At 37.7% G+C, this 17,858-nt stretch overlaps 1 protein-coding gene across 50 annotated transcripts in view; it reads right to left on the bottom strand.

Moving 5' to 3' along the window:
* Positions 1 to 17,858, bottom strand: part of TCF4 (transcription factor 4) — a 414,402-nt gene that overhangs the window by 27,199 nt on the left and 369,345 nt on the right. The gene's annotated exons all lie outside the window — the stretch shown is intronic.

The following is a 17,858-nucleotide window of genomic DNA, read 5'->3' as shown; positions in this document are numbered from 1 at the left end:
TTTCTGCTTTGTTTTGAAAAGTGCCTCATGACTGACAGTTGTTCCTGACTATTGAAAGACTGGCTTGTTATGTTCTGTCCTTGTTTAGAACAATTATTTTGCTTGCGGTTATAGTTCATAACATTTAGTTACTTTAATTTACTCCTTTTAAAAAATACACTAAAGAATTCAAAAATCATTAAAAATCCTTCAGAAGGACTAATATTTAGGCACAGTGAGTATATGTTATACGACTAAAAACCTGATGATGCTCTCAGTAATACTATGTTATAAAAATAATGATATTGGTAATTTTGTTACCCAAACAGTAACACGTTATTTCCAAATTCTGCTTTCTGGAGATTGGTATCTTAATTACACTATGAGAAGAGATGCTACCTGTCACTCTGTCTGCTCTTTAATGCATCTCTTTAATGCTTCTCTGAAATTATTAAGATTTAAGCAAACAATTAAATTCCAGGCCCACTGAGTCTAGTGCAATGTAGACAGGCCTAGTTTTTTTTTACTTTCCTGACAATGACATCAACCACTGCCTTGATCTTTCTTGCATAGAGTATACATAGTTCTGCACATAGCTATATCACTACAAGCAGTCAGAAAAACCTCATTCAAATTAACTTTTTCATATACGTATCTGATAGATTAGATCATTCCCCCCCCCCCAGTAAACACAGAAAGAAAGGTTTATGTATTTCCATTGTAATTAGACACCCATCAACACAGAAAACTGTTTGGTGTCTTTGAATTGTAATCTCTCCGTGAAATATCAATAATACCTGACAGGCTCAGAGTGCTAGATTCCAGTTTCAATTACCCTGCCAGTATCTGTCATATCAAAGGAAAGGAAAACTTATTTGCTCTAAGCATTTTTTTTCTAAGAAAGTAGAAAAAACACACACCATTTAGTTCTAAAAGTGCATCTTTAAAAGTGGTAAGAAACATTCATCCAAATGTTAACTTTTATTACACACAGATGGGCACTCTGAAGTTTGTGAATTGTGGGCAGCAGATAAAAGCTGCAAAAAATTAAAACAATGAAAGAAGGTTTCTTATGAAGTTATGAGAAGTGTACCCTGCTGCTGCTTACAGTTAACTCTTCTCATACTGAGGGAGAAAACTTCAAAAGTATGCTTACTTTTGAGGTATAATTACTTTAAAGAGAATTGAAACTAGTTCTCAGTTAAAGACATAGAAGAAATTGGCATATCTTCACAGCTTTGGTGTTCTCAATCACAAACTTCAGACAAAAAAAAAAGAGAGGAGGTCAATGGGAAAACTAAGTATCTCACTACTAAATACTTTATACCACTATCCAAATCACACTCCTGTGAAACCCATGTATGTCTAGACATGCCAATCCTACGCATATATATGAAGTAAGATCATGGGGAAAACACGCTTACAACGACAGCCTTAGTAATCCAGAATTCAGTGTCGGTTTCTAACATTCACATTCATGCCAACAGATTATTGATATTTATTTGATTTACACTACAATCTAAGGCGTTCAAAGTGGACAATTAAATTATATTTTAAATTAACACGCTTCTCAATTAGAGTGGCTAACATTTTGCTCTTAGACAAATGTATATAACCAAGCTAGAGTTTGAAGAAGAAAACGCAAATCATATCTGTTAACTGTCCTACTTCCTATCTGATTTCCCTCCTAGAACACTGTCTCAATTTTGCTCCTCATTGTGAGCCATACAAACTTTAGCAAAACTCTCCATGATGATGTGGACCGAACCACAAGAAGCTCACTGACCAATTTTTGGCACACTATCCAGTTCCCTCTAGCTACTGGGGTTCTAACAATGAATGCTAATTTGGATGGGCACTGATCTTGCCCAGTAAGACATTTCTTATATATCAAATAATACAAAATTAGAATAATCAAAACAGATTTGTTATGGCTTAACTGTTAAGATACTGGAAGTATTCATTCTTTACAGAAACTAGTGAGTTCCTTGGATTATAGAAGAAAGAAAGAAAGAAAGAAAGAAAGAAAGAAAGAAAGAAAGAAAGAAAGAAAGAAAGAAAGAAAGAAAGAAAGAAAGAAAGAAAGAAAGAAAGAAAGAAAGAAAGAAAGAAAGAAAGAAAAGCAGACTACAACAAACTGATGTCGATCTGCCTTGGTTTATGCTGTAGCTACACCAAAGAAAGCACATAGAGCACTTCTTCACTTAGAGCACAACCCAATGGAGCAGTCTGGTTCTCATTTAAAAGGTTCTTATCTTTGGTGTTATCTATTTTATATCTCGCTTGAGCAATCATTCCATTCAAACCGATTGATTTTTTTTCTCCCATGAGAAGGCTTCAGACAGGTCTTTGGATTGCTCCAATTTGTCCCCCTTTCAATTAATGATTTTCCTGTGGCTCTCATTCAGTGGGCCACAGCAACTTTTCTTTCCATTTTGGTAAATAAAGTAACATGGCGAAGCAACAATGCATCTACCTAGCATTGTACACATAATGTATCTTGTTTATCATTCTAATTTTACAAGAGAGAAGGATGTTTTGTTTAATGCTGGGGGAGTGGAGTAGAGAGGGGTGCAATTCATGAAGAGTCTGAGTTCTGGTGAAGAGAGACAGGCAAAACCCACCCTTCTTCAGCAGGCAACCACCAGACCAGTGATGGAGAGTTATGCTAGAAGGAACCTGAAATGCATTGGAAAATTATCCATAAAGATAAATAGGTATAAAATGCTCAACAATTGTGGTTCCTAACCATGATATAAAAGCAAGCCATTGTGATTTCAATGTGGAAGATCAAGTGTTGGTCCTCAGTCCGATGAATGAATAGCAAGATCCAAACAATGTAGCAAAATCCCTTTGTGGTGAAGAAAATAACGTAATGATATGAATTATTTAATTGAAAGATCTGGAACTGGACCTAAGCCAAATGTTTATCATGCTAATAGTATAACACCATATGTGCCCAGAGATGTCGTGACACCTACGTGCATTACTTGAAAGTAAGGGAAAAGAGTATCAGATAAGAGGCGCAATGTAGTCATTGTTACAGAATCATTCTGATGTGTGAATTATGATGCATTTTGCAAAATTACTGTTCAAAGTTTTGATGTTCTGTACTCTTAAGGATATTTCAATGTTGTTTTTCTATATAGAAAAGTTTATGATAAACATACTAGTTTGATGTTTAGTCTTAATGGATTTCACTTCTTAAATGGGTTTTCATTTGTGTTAGAAATTAGTTACCAGCTGTCATAATTCCCCATTGGCTGAAATGCTATTGCACACCTCCACGGCCACAATGAGGATGATATCATCATCAAATCACTGCTGATTAAAAGTTTCTTTTGATGATTTTGGGGTACATGTCACCTTGTCGCGTTAGATACAAGTCATAAAACCTGAAATCACATTTTATCAGCAGCTATTTTACTTTAATCAAAAGCTACTACAGTCAAACCTCAACCTACGAACTTAATCCATTCCGGAAGAGCATTCATAGGATGAAACGTTCATAGGTCGAAGCACCATTTCCCATAGGAATGTATTATCAAAGAGCTGTACAACAGGATTTAGCCAATGGTTGAGATCCAGTGGTAAGTTCCATCTGGAGTAAGTTTTATTTAATGGGCCTACTCTAGTTGTCTTACCACTGAATTTCAGCCACTCTTTCAGTGCAGCTCTTCATTCAACAACATATATATTAAAATGCAAACTTTGAAAAAATATATACTTAGAAATGTGTATTTTGAGAAAACATGTGTTTAAAATGTAATTTAAATTGTATATAAATGCAAACTTTTGTAAATTACAGATTTACCTAGAAATGGTAGAACTTAGAGGGAGCACAAAGAAAGGTACATGGAACAGAAACAATCTGAGTTATTCATTCTAATCCATACTAACTCTCTGATAGCGAGATATACAGAAATAAGAGAACGAAGGGTAAACAAAAGGAGAGAAAGGGCTGTTGTAAGACAAAATTGACCTTTTGTATCAGCTTTAAAAAGGATGGCATGACTTATTTCGGTAGGTTATTAAAAGGATGATTTTTCTATTATTGGCCTCTCTTACGAGGCCTTTGCATTAACTTACACTGGCAGCATGTGACCAAGCCTTAAATTAACTGCATCTCTTAATCACATCTTTCTTTCTTTTATTTTAAGAAAGAAACTATCTGAAGTCTAGGAACTTGAGATTATTTTGATTATTTCAGTTTATCTTAGTACATTGGTTCCCAGCCTTGGGTAAACCTGATGTTCTTGGATTGCAACTCGCAGAAACCCTGGCCAGGATAGGAGTTGCAGTCCAAGAACACCTGGGTTACCCAGGGTTGGGAACCACTGTACTAGTAGAAAACAACATTTATTTCCTATATCTTTCCCCCCCCCCTTCAATGTCTCAATTGAGATATTTACTATTACAGTCTGAATTCTAGTTGCTCCTCATTGTATGTCTTCACTGAGATGATTATTCTGATGAACCAACATTGTTACCCCAACTTCAACCATTGGGTGGAAGTTGATATGTAAGATGGGTGAAGCAAATGTAATACAGATTTTAAAATCTAAAGGATCATTTAATTTATCCACTCAAGAAAAGTTTCTTACGTCCATCTTGTATATACCAATCTAATATAACTAATGGAGGATCATCACACAGTCGCAAAACGTATTTTGATGTGCAGAAATTCCTGGGATAAAATGCTGGTATCTTCAGTTAAACAGTCTAGGAAATGATCAAGTCTATTCCATGGCTGGAATCTTGGACAACTACTGTTCTGGTGAATAAAAAATACTGGGCAAGCTGAATCAATAGTTTTATTCAATTTTTATGGGCCATCCTACATTCAAGTTGAATGAATGTATCTGTACTATAGAATGTGCTATACAAAATGTATCTACTCAGTTTATTTAATGCTTTTATAAACCAATCCAGATAGTCTTATATAAAGGTGTGGCTGCAATCTAACCTCTGAAAGAGGAAGTTTGATTATCTAAATTTTAGATTTACTAAGGTTTAAGAGATATTTGTATTGTCAAACAAACTGAATGTAATAGCAGATATTGACTAATAAATGCTCCAAAGAATACTGATAGTTAGGTAATATAACAATCACTATGCATAACTTATTTCAGATTTTTTTCCCGAAACAACTATTAAATAAGAACAACTGGAGTTGTTAATGGACAGGAAAAAGATAGTCACAAACTTGCTAAAAGGTGCTGTTTGTTAATATAAGCTCAAGATTGTCAAAATATATAAACTGGATGGAAACCAGGTTTGTGAGAACCTACAGTATTAAGTAAAAAACCCCAATGACGAAGGACACTTCAAGTAAGTCAGAGTCTCACACTGTGTATGCATGTTATTGGTCCAAATTATTCACTCTTATTTAACTACACTGAAAGTCTTTCATCTCCATGCTACACAATAATAGCTTCCATATGACTGGTGGCTTTGCTATAAATAAGATCAAAAGAAAGGATTTCATAGTAAAGGCGGGTGTGTGTGTGTGGAGTTGAGTCAGTATGAGCAGCATTAAATCAAGAAAAATAGCAAAGTTTAACAGTTTTCTTTTAATACAGAAAAGTACCACAGAGTAATAAGCAGCTTTCCATACAGCTTATGAAAAGGCATTCTGCAAGTGGTAGTCATATGCAAAATCCATTTAAACATAACCAAAAGTGGCACAGCAGAAGTTTCGCTTTTTTTTTAAAAAAAGAGGTAAATGCCACGTCTTAACTAAAAGCAGAAACCAGTATAAACATAACAAGGGGAGTGTGCGTGGGGGGGGGGAATGTTTGCATATATGCCCCCTGCAAGAGAAGGCTGTATGGTTATAGTCTACATAATTCTCCATGCTTTCTTTTCTCTTTTAAATTGAGGAGGAAGGTGATCTTGGGTGATCCAGTATTATTATTATTATTTTTTTGAAGGAATCACAATGCTCAACTCAAGTCCATGAGCTCCACGTAAAAGGATGTTTTATTTGGCATTACAAATCAACTCAACTGGAAGAGCCAACTTCCAAAACTAATTTTCTTCTGGAGATGCAAAAATAACAATGTTAAGCTCCGTTCCCTACTGGACAAACAGATGTTAATAATCCATGGGAGGAGATGCATTTCCTGTGTGCCTACAGACAACTAGAGCGTACAAGTTTGTAATATTTCAATACATTTGAGGAGAGGTTTTGCCCTTTGGGATGTGATCTTATGGGTAGTGTTTCCTCTGTCTTACTGTTACCACACATTTCCTCTTTTCCAAAAGTACTTTAATTGGCTGTTTTGGCATGCTTTATTTTCACACACAAGGTAAAACAACTGCAGCATTCAAAAAGTGAAGCTAGCTACCACGGGGAACAGAGGATTGCCACTGCCAATGAAATAAAATCAGCAATAATTTCCATCCTATGTAGATGATTATTCATTTTAAATCCTGGCTGAATTTGGAGATGTTCAAGATCCAAAAGCTACAGGATTAGAAATCTTAGCATTTAGCTATAAGTAATGGCCTGCTAGTGAAACCCATAGAGTAAAAATGAATGATGAAATGGTTTTGGATGTTTTATTCCCAAACAAGAGGCAATATCTTTCAAGAAACTCTTCGAGCTAGGTTTGCCATCTTTCTTTCTTTCCCACTTGTTTCTAACCACCTGTTGAATGATGACCTCAATTCTACACCTCGAGATTCAGACATTTTGCGAAACAGCTTTCTAAGCAAAAGCCAGGTGTTTCCAATTTACGCGAGAGGGGAAACAGAAATCAGGGCAGTGTTAAAGAAATGTTACCAAGAGACTTCCATTCTCCAGTAACTTTCACATACCCAGCTGCACAATAGAGCCACCCATATGTAGGAAAGCAAGGCACATGGTCTGGTGCTAAATCAAAATTGGGAAACCAAATACTACTACTTTAACAATGCACCTAATTAGCTATTTTAAATGAATGAAGCCATTGTATGGATTTTTTTTAAAAAATGTCATTTCATGAAATGGTTGAACTACCCCCCCACCACATCTGCAAAACAAAACAAAAACAAACAAAACCCAAACAAACCCAGAAACAACCTATCAGCCTCATTAGTAATGAGCAATGCCAAAAATGTTAGATAACCTCAAAAATCGTATGAAATGAGCTGCCATGGATCCTTAATAAATGGGAAGATGAGTGAAGGAAAGAGAACAATTTATTAATTGAATAATCTGGATAACTGGTTTGGATCATCATTGTTTAACGCACCCAGAGTCAAAAGAGCTATAGTTACTTCTCGGAGTACCTGTCCCCAAGCACATCTACCCACATCAACAGATCTTCGCAGGCAATGCTCCTAAGGGTCCCCACGTCAAGGGAGGCCAGAAAGACATCCACCAGAAATCATGTATTTTCAGTGGTGGTACTAGCCCTCTGGAATGGGTTTCCCAGTTTTGCTGTCCCTGGCCCTCTCCCTCCCTTTCTTCAAGAGGATGCTTAAAATGATGCTTTGTAAAGAAGCTTTCACTACCAACCTTTAATGATTCTATCAAATCTGCCCTACTGTTTGACCATTCCTGCTGCCTTTGGTGTGCTGTTTATGCTGTTTTATTGATTCTGTAGTTTTTATTATTATTATTATTATTATTATTACTACTACTACTACTACTACTACTACTACTACTACTACTACTACTACTACTAATTCTCTTACTGTTTTATGACTGCATTTGCTTTATCGTTGCTAACTTCCCAGAATACTGCCTCACACTAATCAGCAGTATAAAAGTGGAATAAATAAATAAATCACAAATGTTTCATCCAAGAAAGCATGCTTTGTCCTTGGTGAAAGAAACATTTTTAAAGCAATGTGATGGTGGCAACTGCTTGTATTATTATGATAATACTGAATGGGACACAGTCAAGAGACCTGTTTATTTATTTAAAAGACATAGCATTTATAATGATTTTAAAGTGTTTCCGTTTTATGAGCTTGATACAAATGTCATAATGCAATTGCTTCACAAACTGCTTCTTTCTTTCCTAGGGGTGAGGGGAAAATCCCATGAAGTAATGAGATCTGAATATTTAAAACACACACACACACACAAATCCTCTGTTCTGTGATATGAAGCAAGCAGGCAAACTGGCAGCAATTTAAAACACTATCCTACTATAACGTAACAGCTTGGATCCACAAGTGCCCTTCCATAAGAGGAATAAGTTTTGTTTACAGAGGGAGTTTGAATCCACCAAAGGCTTCTTCAAATGGAAGTGAGCAAGTAATGATATATTTGCTAATCTTCTCTTCTCTTGCAGCCTCCCATATTATTTCCACATTAGGGGATAGGTGAGGCAAAATCCAAGTCTCTCCATTTCTGTGAGTGCATAGGAGTCTGAAGCCACCCAAATAATATTTGGGCATTCAATAATTGATGCAACGTCATTTGTGAATGAACATGAAAGAGAAGTACCTTTAACGCCACAGCAGAAATTATTGGGCAAATGCCCCATACACAAATATCTTCAAATTATTGTGTAATTACAGGAACTGCCAGAATCTAAGTTAAGTGAGTGCTGATCATGAAAAAAAAAAAAAAAAAAGCCCCATCGGCGCAGGCCAATTTGTATGCATTGTAATAATATCCTTACAATTTTATTTTGGTGGATCTGCAATATTACCTCAAGGAGGTAAGAGGGACGGCTTGCAGACAAAGGGCCTTTTCGGCAGCTGCCCCCAGACTATGGAATGCCCTCCCGACTGAGATTCGTCTGGCGCTGACACTGATGACATTTCGGCGCCAGGTCAAAACCTTCCTGTTCCAGAAGGCTTTTTAACTGAAATAATATTAGCTGTGGGTCTGATGGCAATTTTAATTGTATTTTAATTATATTTTAATTGTACATATCTTTATTGTATTTTAAATGCTGTAAGCCGCCCAGAGAACTTTGGGTAGTGTGGGCGGCATATAAATTAAATAAATAAATAAATAAATAAATAAATAAATAAATAAATAAACAAACAAACAAATAAATAAATAAATAAATAAATAAATTATGGTTCATTATGTGGCTCATATCTGGGTTTATCTTATGCCAAATTTCACACCAAATGTTTCCTGGGATACCGAAAACGATGGTACATTTCACAGACTAAATTCAGATACTATGATATGTATACTACAAAACAATGTCCAGGTGGATTGGACAAGTAGAGAAGCTCCCAAATTAGTTTAAACACTAATTCCCTTCAGAGTGGTTATCTGCAGGTCTCATTTAAAATCACACTCCCATACCATAGTACAGGAGACCAGACAGATATCCATTACAGGATCTGCTCACTGAGCAAAGAGGATCTTTTAAAAAGCTTATTTACCCTAGGTCACAGTCTTTGTGCATCTAGCCCAGTTCAGTCTACCCCAGCTAGCAGGGTCACAAGAAGAAATCTATTACACTGTATGCTAGCTGGTCTTTTTAAAAACTACTGGCATGTTGGCCCTGGGATCTGCTGCCTGGAAAGCACGTCCTTTATCACTGAACTACTGCATGGCTTCTCTCCTTTTCTAAAGGCCTGAGATTAATTGAAGAGAGGAAGAGTGTGCCACATTAGAACTGTGAATGAATATGAAGTCCAGCAACATGGCTGAGCATTTACTTCTCTTGCCTTCAACCCAAGCATCAGAACCCCCCATGTGCCTGGAGAAAAAAAAAAAGCAGCTAACACCAGAAATGCCAGATACGGTGTGAGAGAGAGCACTGCCAGATCCCCAGCATGCCCTTATTAGACATAGGTGCTGCGTTGGTACACATATGCCTGACAGATCCAGATCCTTGACACATGTTTAGTGATATGTTTTTTTCACTGGAGTGGAAGCAACGCCTGCCTGTATTGGATATTCCTTTGTCAGACCAGATTCCCACATCCTGGGCAGAATCACAGGTTCCAAAAATGACACAATACTTTCAATGATGAGGCACACACTTCCTCGTCTCTCAGGTCTGTCCAATACTCAGCTTCTACCTCCTTTACACTCCTGCTGGAGCTTCATTCCATCAGTGGAATACAGTGGTGCCTCGCTTAATGACGATAATCCATTCCAGGAAAATCGCCGTTAAGCGAAAACATCGTAAAGTGAAATTTAAAACCCCATTGAAACGCAGTGAACCCCGTTCAGTGCGTTCCAATGGGGTAAAAATGCACCGTCCAGTGAAGATCCTCCATAGGGGTGGCCATTTTCGCTGCCTGTATAGTGAGGAATCCATCCCTAAACACAGTGGGGAGCCATTTTAAGCACCTGGTGGCCATTTTGAAAACCCGACGATCAGCTGTTTTTGATTGTCATAAAGCGAAAATTGGTTCCCGAAGCAGGGAACCGATCTTCGCTAAGCAAAATTCCCCCATTTAGACCATTGTTTTGCGATCGCAAAAAGATCATCGTAAAGTGGATTCGTCGTAATGCGGGGCAATCATTAAGCGAGGCACCACTGTATGTGCAAAAGACGAAACTCTTTAGCAGTGGAGGAAGGTCTGGTTGGGTTTACATCTGTGCACAGGAATTGTGCTGCAAAAGACCTTAGGAAGCCCCTGATAACGCAACCCATTGACCTGGCTACCAGGATGATGGATACTGCCCCCTCCCCCCAAAGACAGATTTCTATATTTGAAAATGCTGAGTTCTTCAACATGTGTTGAGTCAGAATCTTGATAAGCTCTTCATACAGTATATACATGCAGTGATTCTTAGTTTTGTTAATGGCAAAAAGAACCCTGTGCCAGTTTTAATATCGGTTTCTCATCCCTGAAAGCCTCCTACAAACAGTAGTAGGAGTAGACCTTTTTTGCGATCGCTTCCTGTTCGTGGACATATTTTCATGGCTTTCAGAAACCAAGTCCAATGTAGCTGGTGTCCTTGTCCATGGCTTTTCGGTTCCTGGATAAAAAACAATCTAGTTCCCCAGACATTTAGAAAGTAATTTACTCTAACCTGCTGCCTTTATACTCCAACTCCGATAAACCTCTATCAATAGTCATGCTGAGGGGGCTACAGTTCAAAACATCTGGTCAGTTCATTGCTAGAGTTACCTGTAGTAGTTTAATGGACTTTAATTGACTTTTGCTGCTGTATTTGTTGTAATGGATTTTTATATGAGGTTTATGACAATATTCTGGCAGTCTTTAATACTGTTTATAGTATCATTCTGGTTTCAGATTGTATGTTGTTCTTACAGTTCATCTTCAGAGTTACTACTGAAAAGCAAACTAATTAATTTAATCAATGGCACTTATCAGTATCGCACAAAACATGGATGGAGAGATATTAAATGACTTCAGGACACACTGGTATTTCAACCCTGGCATACCTGACTAAAAGAGAGAAGACATATTTGTTATGGACGTGAAATAAAACTTTCATGCTCAGAAGTAGTACATCAAAGGGTATCAAGGGAATAGGAAAGAAGCTACGTATCACAATTATGCCTTGCTTTTGAATTTACTATAGTGGCATATGGCTAGAGGCAGAAAGATTCTGGTCTGATGGAGCAAAGTAATAGTTATGTTCTGCTGCGGTTTTCACTCAGCCATTCCATTTTCTGCAGTGCAGTAGGAAAGATAGAATCCACATTCCTGGAAGCCTAGCAGTTACAGGGCAGAAGCAAGAAGCTAAAAGAGATCTGTGTTTCTGAGAACCAGTGAGCTACCTGCTTTCAGAGAAACTGCTATCAGATCAAGGACTGTTATAGGAATGAGCCCTTGGCTGGTAATTAGTTCTGCACTTGACTGAATTGCAATATAGGTAAATGTGAGTTATAGGTTTGCTACAACAAAAATAAGGTATAATTTAATGACCTCTCTGAAATCCCAGAAGCGGCTATATTGCTGAGGTGAAAAGAATTTACTATGTATGGCAAGTTGGGGGCTACTGTAATATATTTTTATTTTGTATATATAACCACCAATGCACATGACACATTTTAAGGGTTTCCTAAGTGAAAAGCAGCAGGTTTTTGCCTTGAAGATCTTGTGAAATATTTTTTTGACTAGGGATTGACAGTCTCATGTCCCCTTTAACGTTGCGGAATTCAGTATCCATCAACTCTAGGCAGTATGGTCATTAATATGGGAACTGAACTCAAAAAAGGTCTGGACAGCATAAGGATACCTAATCCTGCTTTAGAAAGAAAGACACAATAGAGGTGGGGAAAAAATAGAATATAAAGGGATAAATGTCAGGAAATGAAGTTATTGGAGATCAGTACTTGATTGCAGCTGGAGGTAACGTTTAAGATAAAGGTTAAGAGTAAAATCCACTATCACGTAAGAGGAATGGATCTTTCCATCTCCCTTTTCCCAGTTATCTCACAAAAAGGTTCAACAGAGGACTGCAGGGATCTATGGAACATTGTAACCTATGTAATTTGAGGATGCATCAAAAAAGGGAGAACTGCTGAAATAGGCTAAACGTCTAACATTCATACAAAGCTGTATGTTTTAGAGATTCTCGTATTGCAGACCACAGTGTTCAGTAGGTTCCTTTGGAGATGTTTTTGGGGTTTTCTAAAAATATATATATATAGTGGGTAAGAGAAAAATATGTTGTGTGAGCTGCCCTTCACTCCTGCAAAGCTGGTTATCAGCCAAAGAGAGCCCTCCCCAGCATGCTGCCCTTCAGTAGCATTGAGAAGTATCAACCATCACCCTCAGCCTACACGGTCATGTTGGTAGAAGGATAGGGGTTGGATTCCAAAGCAGTTGGAGGATGAGAGGTTGAGGAAGACTGCCTTAATGAGTTAGTCGACGTTATCTTTTGAAGATCATTCTGAAGGAGAGAGAAGGGACACTATATAACCATCTCCTTTTTATTATTATAAATACATTATTAAACTTTTTATTATGTATCTAGCGATTCTTGCTACTGAGTAGTAACATTCTTCACTTGGCTTATGCGGGCTATTGGCTATTTGATAAGAAAAGCCTTCTGGAAACTAACACTACGGACAAAATCTCAAATTACTTTTAGCATACCTCCCCTCTTATTCTCCAACCTGCCCCCAAAAAAGGTACAAAGCTGACAAAAGAAGGTGTACATTGGATACAGAAACTCCCACCAGTACATTCTGAACAAGTTTCCGGTCCATACCTCCCACTGCTACTTTATTTACTGCAGCTGGCCAAAGTTTTATAGCCTGTTTCATGTATTAAAATTCAAATGTGGAAAACATTACCAGTGTCCTCCTCCATTTTTTCTCTCCCCCCCCCAACTTCCTTTTCAGTGTGGAATGTATCAAATGGTCAAAGGCTAACTTAAGACTGACTCTACTCAAAAACTATTTCCTTTGTTCTTGTGTTTTTACTTCAAAATTCAGACCAGTTTTCCAGAAAGAAAATAGCAGCGTTGATGCTTTCTCACAAGTTACAGTTTCAGACAGTGAATAATGTTGCTATGAACTATGATGATTTTTTTGCTCTTGCTCTTGCAAGAAAGAGAGAGAGAGAGAGAGACAGAGAGAGAGAGATTCTTCTTCTGCTGGTGGCGAGAGTATGTTTCCAAAACTGCCTGCCTTGTCACTGGAGTTTTTGTGTGTAATGTACTTCGTGCCTGAGGCTTATTTGTTATTTTATGAATTTCACATAAGCAAACAAGAACTCGAGATCGCTGGCAAAAGCAACAAAGTTTCATGCTTTATATGATATGTAACAACAATCTGATAATCAAAGCAAACAAATGTCTATAAAGCAAAGGACAAATACCTGCTCTCTCATTGCAGAAAGCCAAATTGCAAGGGTCAGATATTTCCATGAAGTACTATATGCAGAGCTGACATTTCTAGGGTGCGCCCTCCCCCCACCCCAAGTCTTTTCTCAGCTACATCTGGCATGTAAGAAGGAAGTATATATTTATGGAACAATTCTCTCTGAAGTGGTGCCTTGGGTGCATGTTGCATCAGTTTAACATATGCAAAAGGGGGGGGGGGGAGAGAAGGTTATACTTTAAAAATATACCAAAGGGGAGGGACATCCCCCTTCTAGATTGAGAGCAGATATATAGAAAGACTTACAACTCACAGATTTGACTTTTAACAGGCCTGATCAAATTTCTCCACTGAAAGCAGCAATGCTTAAATATGATGTGTGTTTTTTGTGTGTGTTTAACACATCCAAAATCTTAAGATTCTACACATATATATCACTTGACAAGCTAAACTACAATCGCAAGTATCTTTATGAATTCTCATAAACTGCTTTAAGGAAGAAGAAAAAAGTTGTGCTTGGTTTAGGCTAATTTTATTGGGAAGACAGAACATGAATTCTGAAAAGAGAATGGACAGAGTTCCTACTCCAGTCCTCTGAAGATTCCGGCCACAAAGACTGGCGAAACGTCAGGAAGAACAACTTTCAGAACATGGCCAAAGAACCCGAAAAACCCACAACAACCATTCTGAAAACACATCGCTCAACTTTCTCAGTGTAGTGGGCAGACTATTTCTAGTGAGGGTTTAGGTTGTTATCTATCAATGCCAATGGTCTGTTTCTAGCCTTTAATACTATAATGCTCAAAACACAACTGTTTTTAACTTTCATTTTAAGAGGTGATCTGCAGAGGTTCTCCATTTAAACAATCCTCCTCTCCCCATTTTTAATAACAAATAAAGCTCAATGGTAATAACTGCCATACCTCCAGTGCCTTTCATCTTGATATGAATTAGGAGGCTGGCTAAATACGGCAACGCTGATTTGTGTATTAAACTGGGGCAAGCAGCACACATTGGGCTAAAGACAACTGGCCAACATCCCATGATTTTAAATGGACTCACTTCATGCTGGAATAACTAATGCTAAACGTAGTGTATTGCTTTAATCTTTGCATGCTACAACTGCTTATGGAATGAGTTAATCTTGAGCTTTTCCAGTAATTTCCCTTAGCTGTGTTAAATGCTAAGATACTACTAAGACTTCTCTCCATCCTTTTCTTTTTGCTGCATACGCTCTGGAACTAAATTACTAGCTGGAGAGAGAGATCCACCTTGACCCTTGCATAGGATTTTTTTTTAGGTTGTCTTCTCCCTTTGACAATACTAATACAGAAATCTCTCAGCACACATGTCAAGTGAAATGGAATGCATTCAACTCCTCAGTGACTAAACACAAGTCTAGAAGCAGAAACAAATGTAAACTACTCAGGAGACATTTTGTTATCTTTGAGCTGAAGACTTACACAATGCAGTTTGTATGCTTTGATATTCAAAACAACAAAAAGGGAAGTTAACATTGAACAAAAATCTGTTCACTTCAATGTCTAGTGAACCAGATCCTCATTGTCTAGATCAGCAAGGTGATGCCTAGATATACCATATTCTAAAGTAATGTTGTACACTCGTACCTCGGTTTATGAACGCCTCGGTTAACGTCATTTTCAGTTTACGAAGCAAAATCCATGGAAAATAGTGCCTTGGTTTACGTTTTTCTCTGGGGTTTTTTTTTTTAGTACAAAGAAAGTTTTCCCAGGATGCATTGTGCCTGGAGGTTTGTAGCGCCATCTTCATTCCTATGGCAATTTGCGTTTCGGTTTACAATTTTTCACTTTACGTAACGTCCCGTAGAACACATTAATTTCTTAAACCAAGCTACTACTCTATAGGACTGCACCCTAAGTTGTTCACAGAATGGTAATCCTTTCTACCAGCAGTGCTAGTAATAGATTGAATTATAAGATTGTCCAATTCTCTGTTTAATAATCAAAAATACAGGATTGTTTAAGGCAAGCCATAATCTTTTACCCTCAGAATCTCCTTTATACAGTAGCTGTTACTGCAGTAGTAATGATGATGATGATGATACTCTACAGAGAACAATTTTAAGGGTGATGTGAAATATTTTGACCATTTTAAAAAATGTGCTTATTAAACTTTGAAAATATTCTAATAAAAAGACACAGTATTCCTTAGTGGAATGAAAGCTGTGAGAAGATATTTCCACCTGATGCTTGCTAGGTTTTTATTATTAAAACAAGTTGAGCACCTGGGCTTGGCAGAAAAAAATGTGGAAATCTAAACTGCAAGAGTGGAAAGCTTAAGCTGTTTCACACATACATTAGGCATCCTGTTTTGAGATTATCTCAAAGACGTTATGTTTTAATACTAGTGATCTGTTTTCTTTCACAATAGTGTGAGTAATTCTTGCAGTAAAGTGTTTTACTTCAGTACAAAGCATATTTTATATTAGTGTGAAAAAAGTAGATGAAAAAGTTAAGCACATGATCAACGTTAAAGTCACTGCAATCAAAATACATCATCTGAGCATATGTTTAATGTAGCTTAACCTACAACCGAGCCCATCTCTTATAAGACCAGACAACTGTAGAGCTGGCAGGAACTCCAAGGATGACAGAGTCTAACCTGCCCCCCACTCTGTAGCAGGAAATCCACAGATAAAATATCACTGATACAAGGGTATCCAACTTTTGTTTAAAACCTCTAGTGAAGGAGAGTTCACCATCTTCTTAATGATCACAAACATGAAGATTTTAAGGCATTTTATTCGCATTACCTCAGATCCAGTGAAATTAGTTTTGTGTTAGCATGCTGAGTGAAAATACGGGTGGGGGGGAGGAGGGCAATGATTCTGCAATTCTTATCCGAGCCCACTCTGCTCCACATAGGAACCCTTCATAAGCTACTACAGTCACATAGAAGCTGCTTTTCTCTGAATGGCTTCTGGTGGATGGGGTAAGGTTTAACTGGAGATTAACTATAGAATCAGAATGATGGTTGATTTAAACTAGGGATGCAGAAAATATGGCATGTGGATCACATATGACCTACTGTGGCCCATAAAGCAGCCCCATTCTGAGAAAAAATGCCAGTGTAAAATAGGCGAATTATGCATCCCATATCCTCCAGAGCTGAAACCAGTCACTCAAAGGCTGTTTCACTTATCAATCTGTTTTAGGCACAAATTAGGCCTTTAAAAACTGGAGAAGTGAAATAGACTTTAAATGCCCTCTTGTGCATTCTAGAGGCTCCTGGGAAGAGGATTTCTGACACCTTTCTTTTTCTCTCTCTCTCTCTCTTTGGCATGAAAACTATTGGGTGATTGTGCTCTGCTAAGGGTGAGGGGGAAAATGGATTCTAGATCCTTGAAGATTCCCACTCCTTCTTTGAGCAATAGCCAAGCAGGAGCAGCTCATGGAAGAGTGGCTGCCATATATCTCTCAGCAGGTGTAAAGGCTTCCAATAATTAATGAGGATAAAATGTGTTTTAGTTCCTAAAAGGCACGAACTACAGTGGTACCTCGACTTACGAACTTAATCCATATTGGAACAGCATTCGTACGTTGAAAAGTTTGCAAGTCGAGGAAAATTTTTCCATAGGATTGCACTGAAAACCATTTAATCTGTACCTGCTGTTTTTCTTTCTTATGTCGAGGCGCCGTTTTTAAGTCGAAGCTGGTTAATCCGTACTCTACCACTAGGGGGGAGAATTTTTTTCTTCTTCTTTTGACCTAAGATGAACTTAGGTCAAAAAATGGGCAGGAAAGGTTTTTTTTTAGTTTGCAAGTCGAGGCTCTGTTCGCAGGTCGAAGCAACGTTTAACGAACAGAGCCTTTTGTAACTCGAAACGTTCGCAAGTGGAGACGTTTGTAAGTCAAGGTACCACTGTACTGTTGGGGGGGGGGAAGAAATGCTTTAAAATACAATTGCTCCAGAACTTTGGAAAAAGGTTTTGTTCATAATTTACTTAAGCCACAGTTAAATTGGCTTTAGTGCAAAACATGCAGAATGTCTGTATATAGTGCATTCACTGCTAATGTTCAGTTGAAGAACCTAGGAACAAAGAGGAGAGAGTGCATTCTACTGGAGATTTGTAAGACTGGATGTTGGTTCCAGCTCCTTTACCTGTCTTTTCTGGTG

The sequence above is a fragment of the Pogona vitticeps genome, chromosome 2, assembly GCF_051106095.1.
Source record: "Pogona vitticeps strain Pit_001003342236 chromosome 2, PviZW2.1, whole genome shotgun sequence".
In the NCBI taxonomy this organism is placed as follows: domain Eukaryota; kingdom Metazoa; phylum Chordata; class Lepidosauria; order Squamata; family Agamidae; genus Pogona; species Pogona vitticeps.
This window is presented reverse-complemented; position numbering and strand designations above follow the sequence as displayed.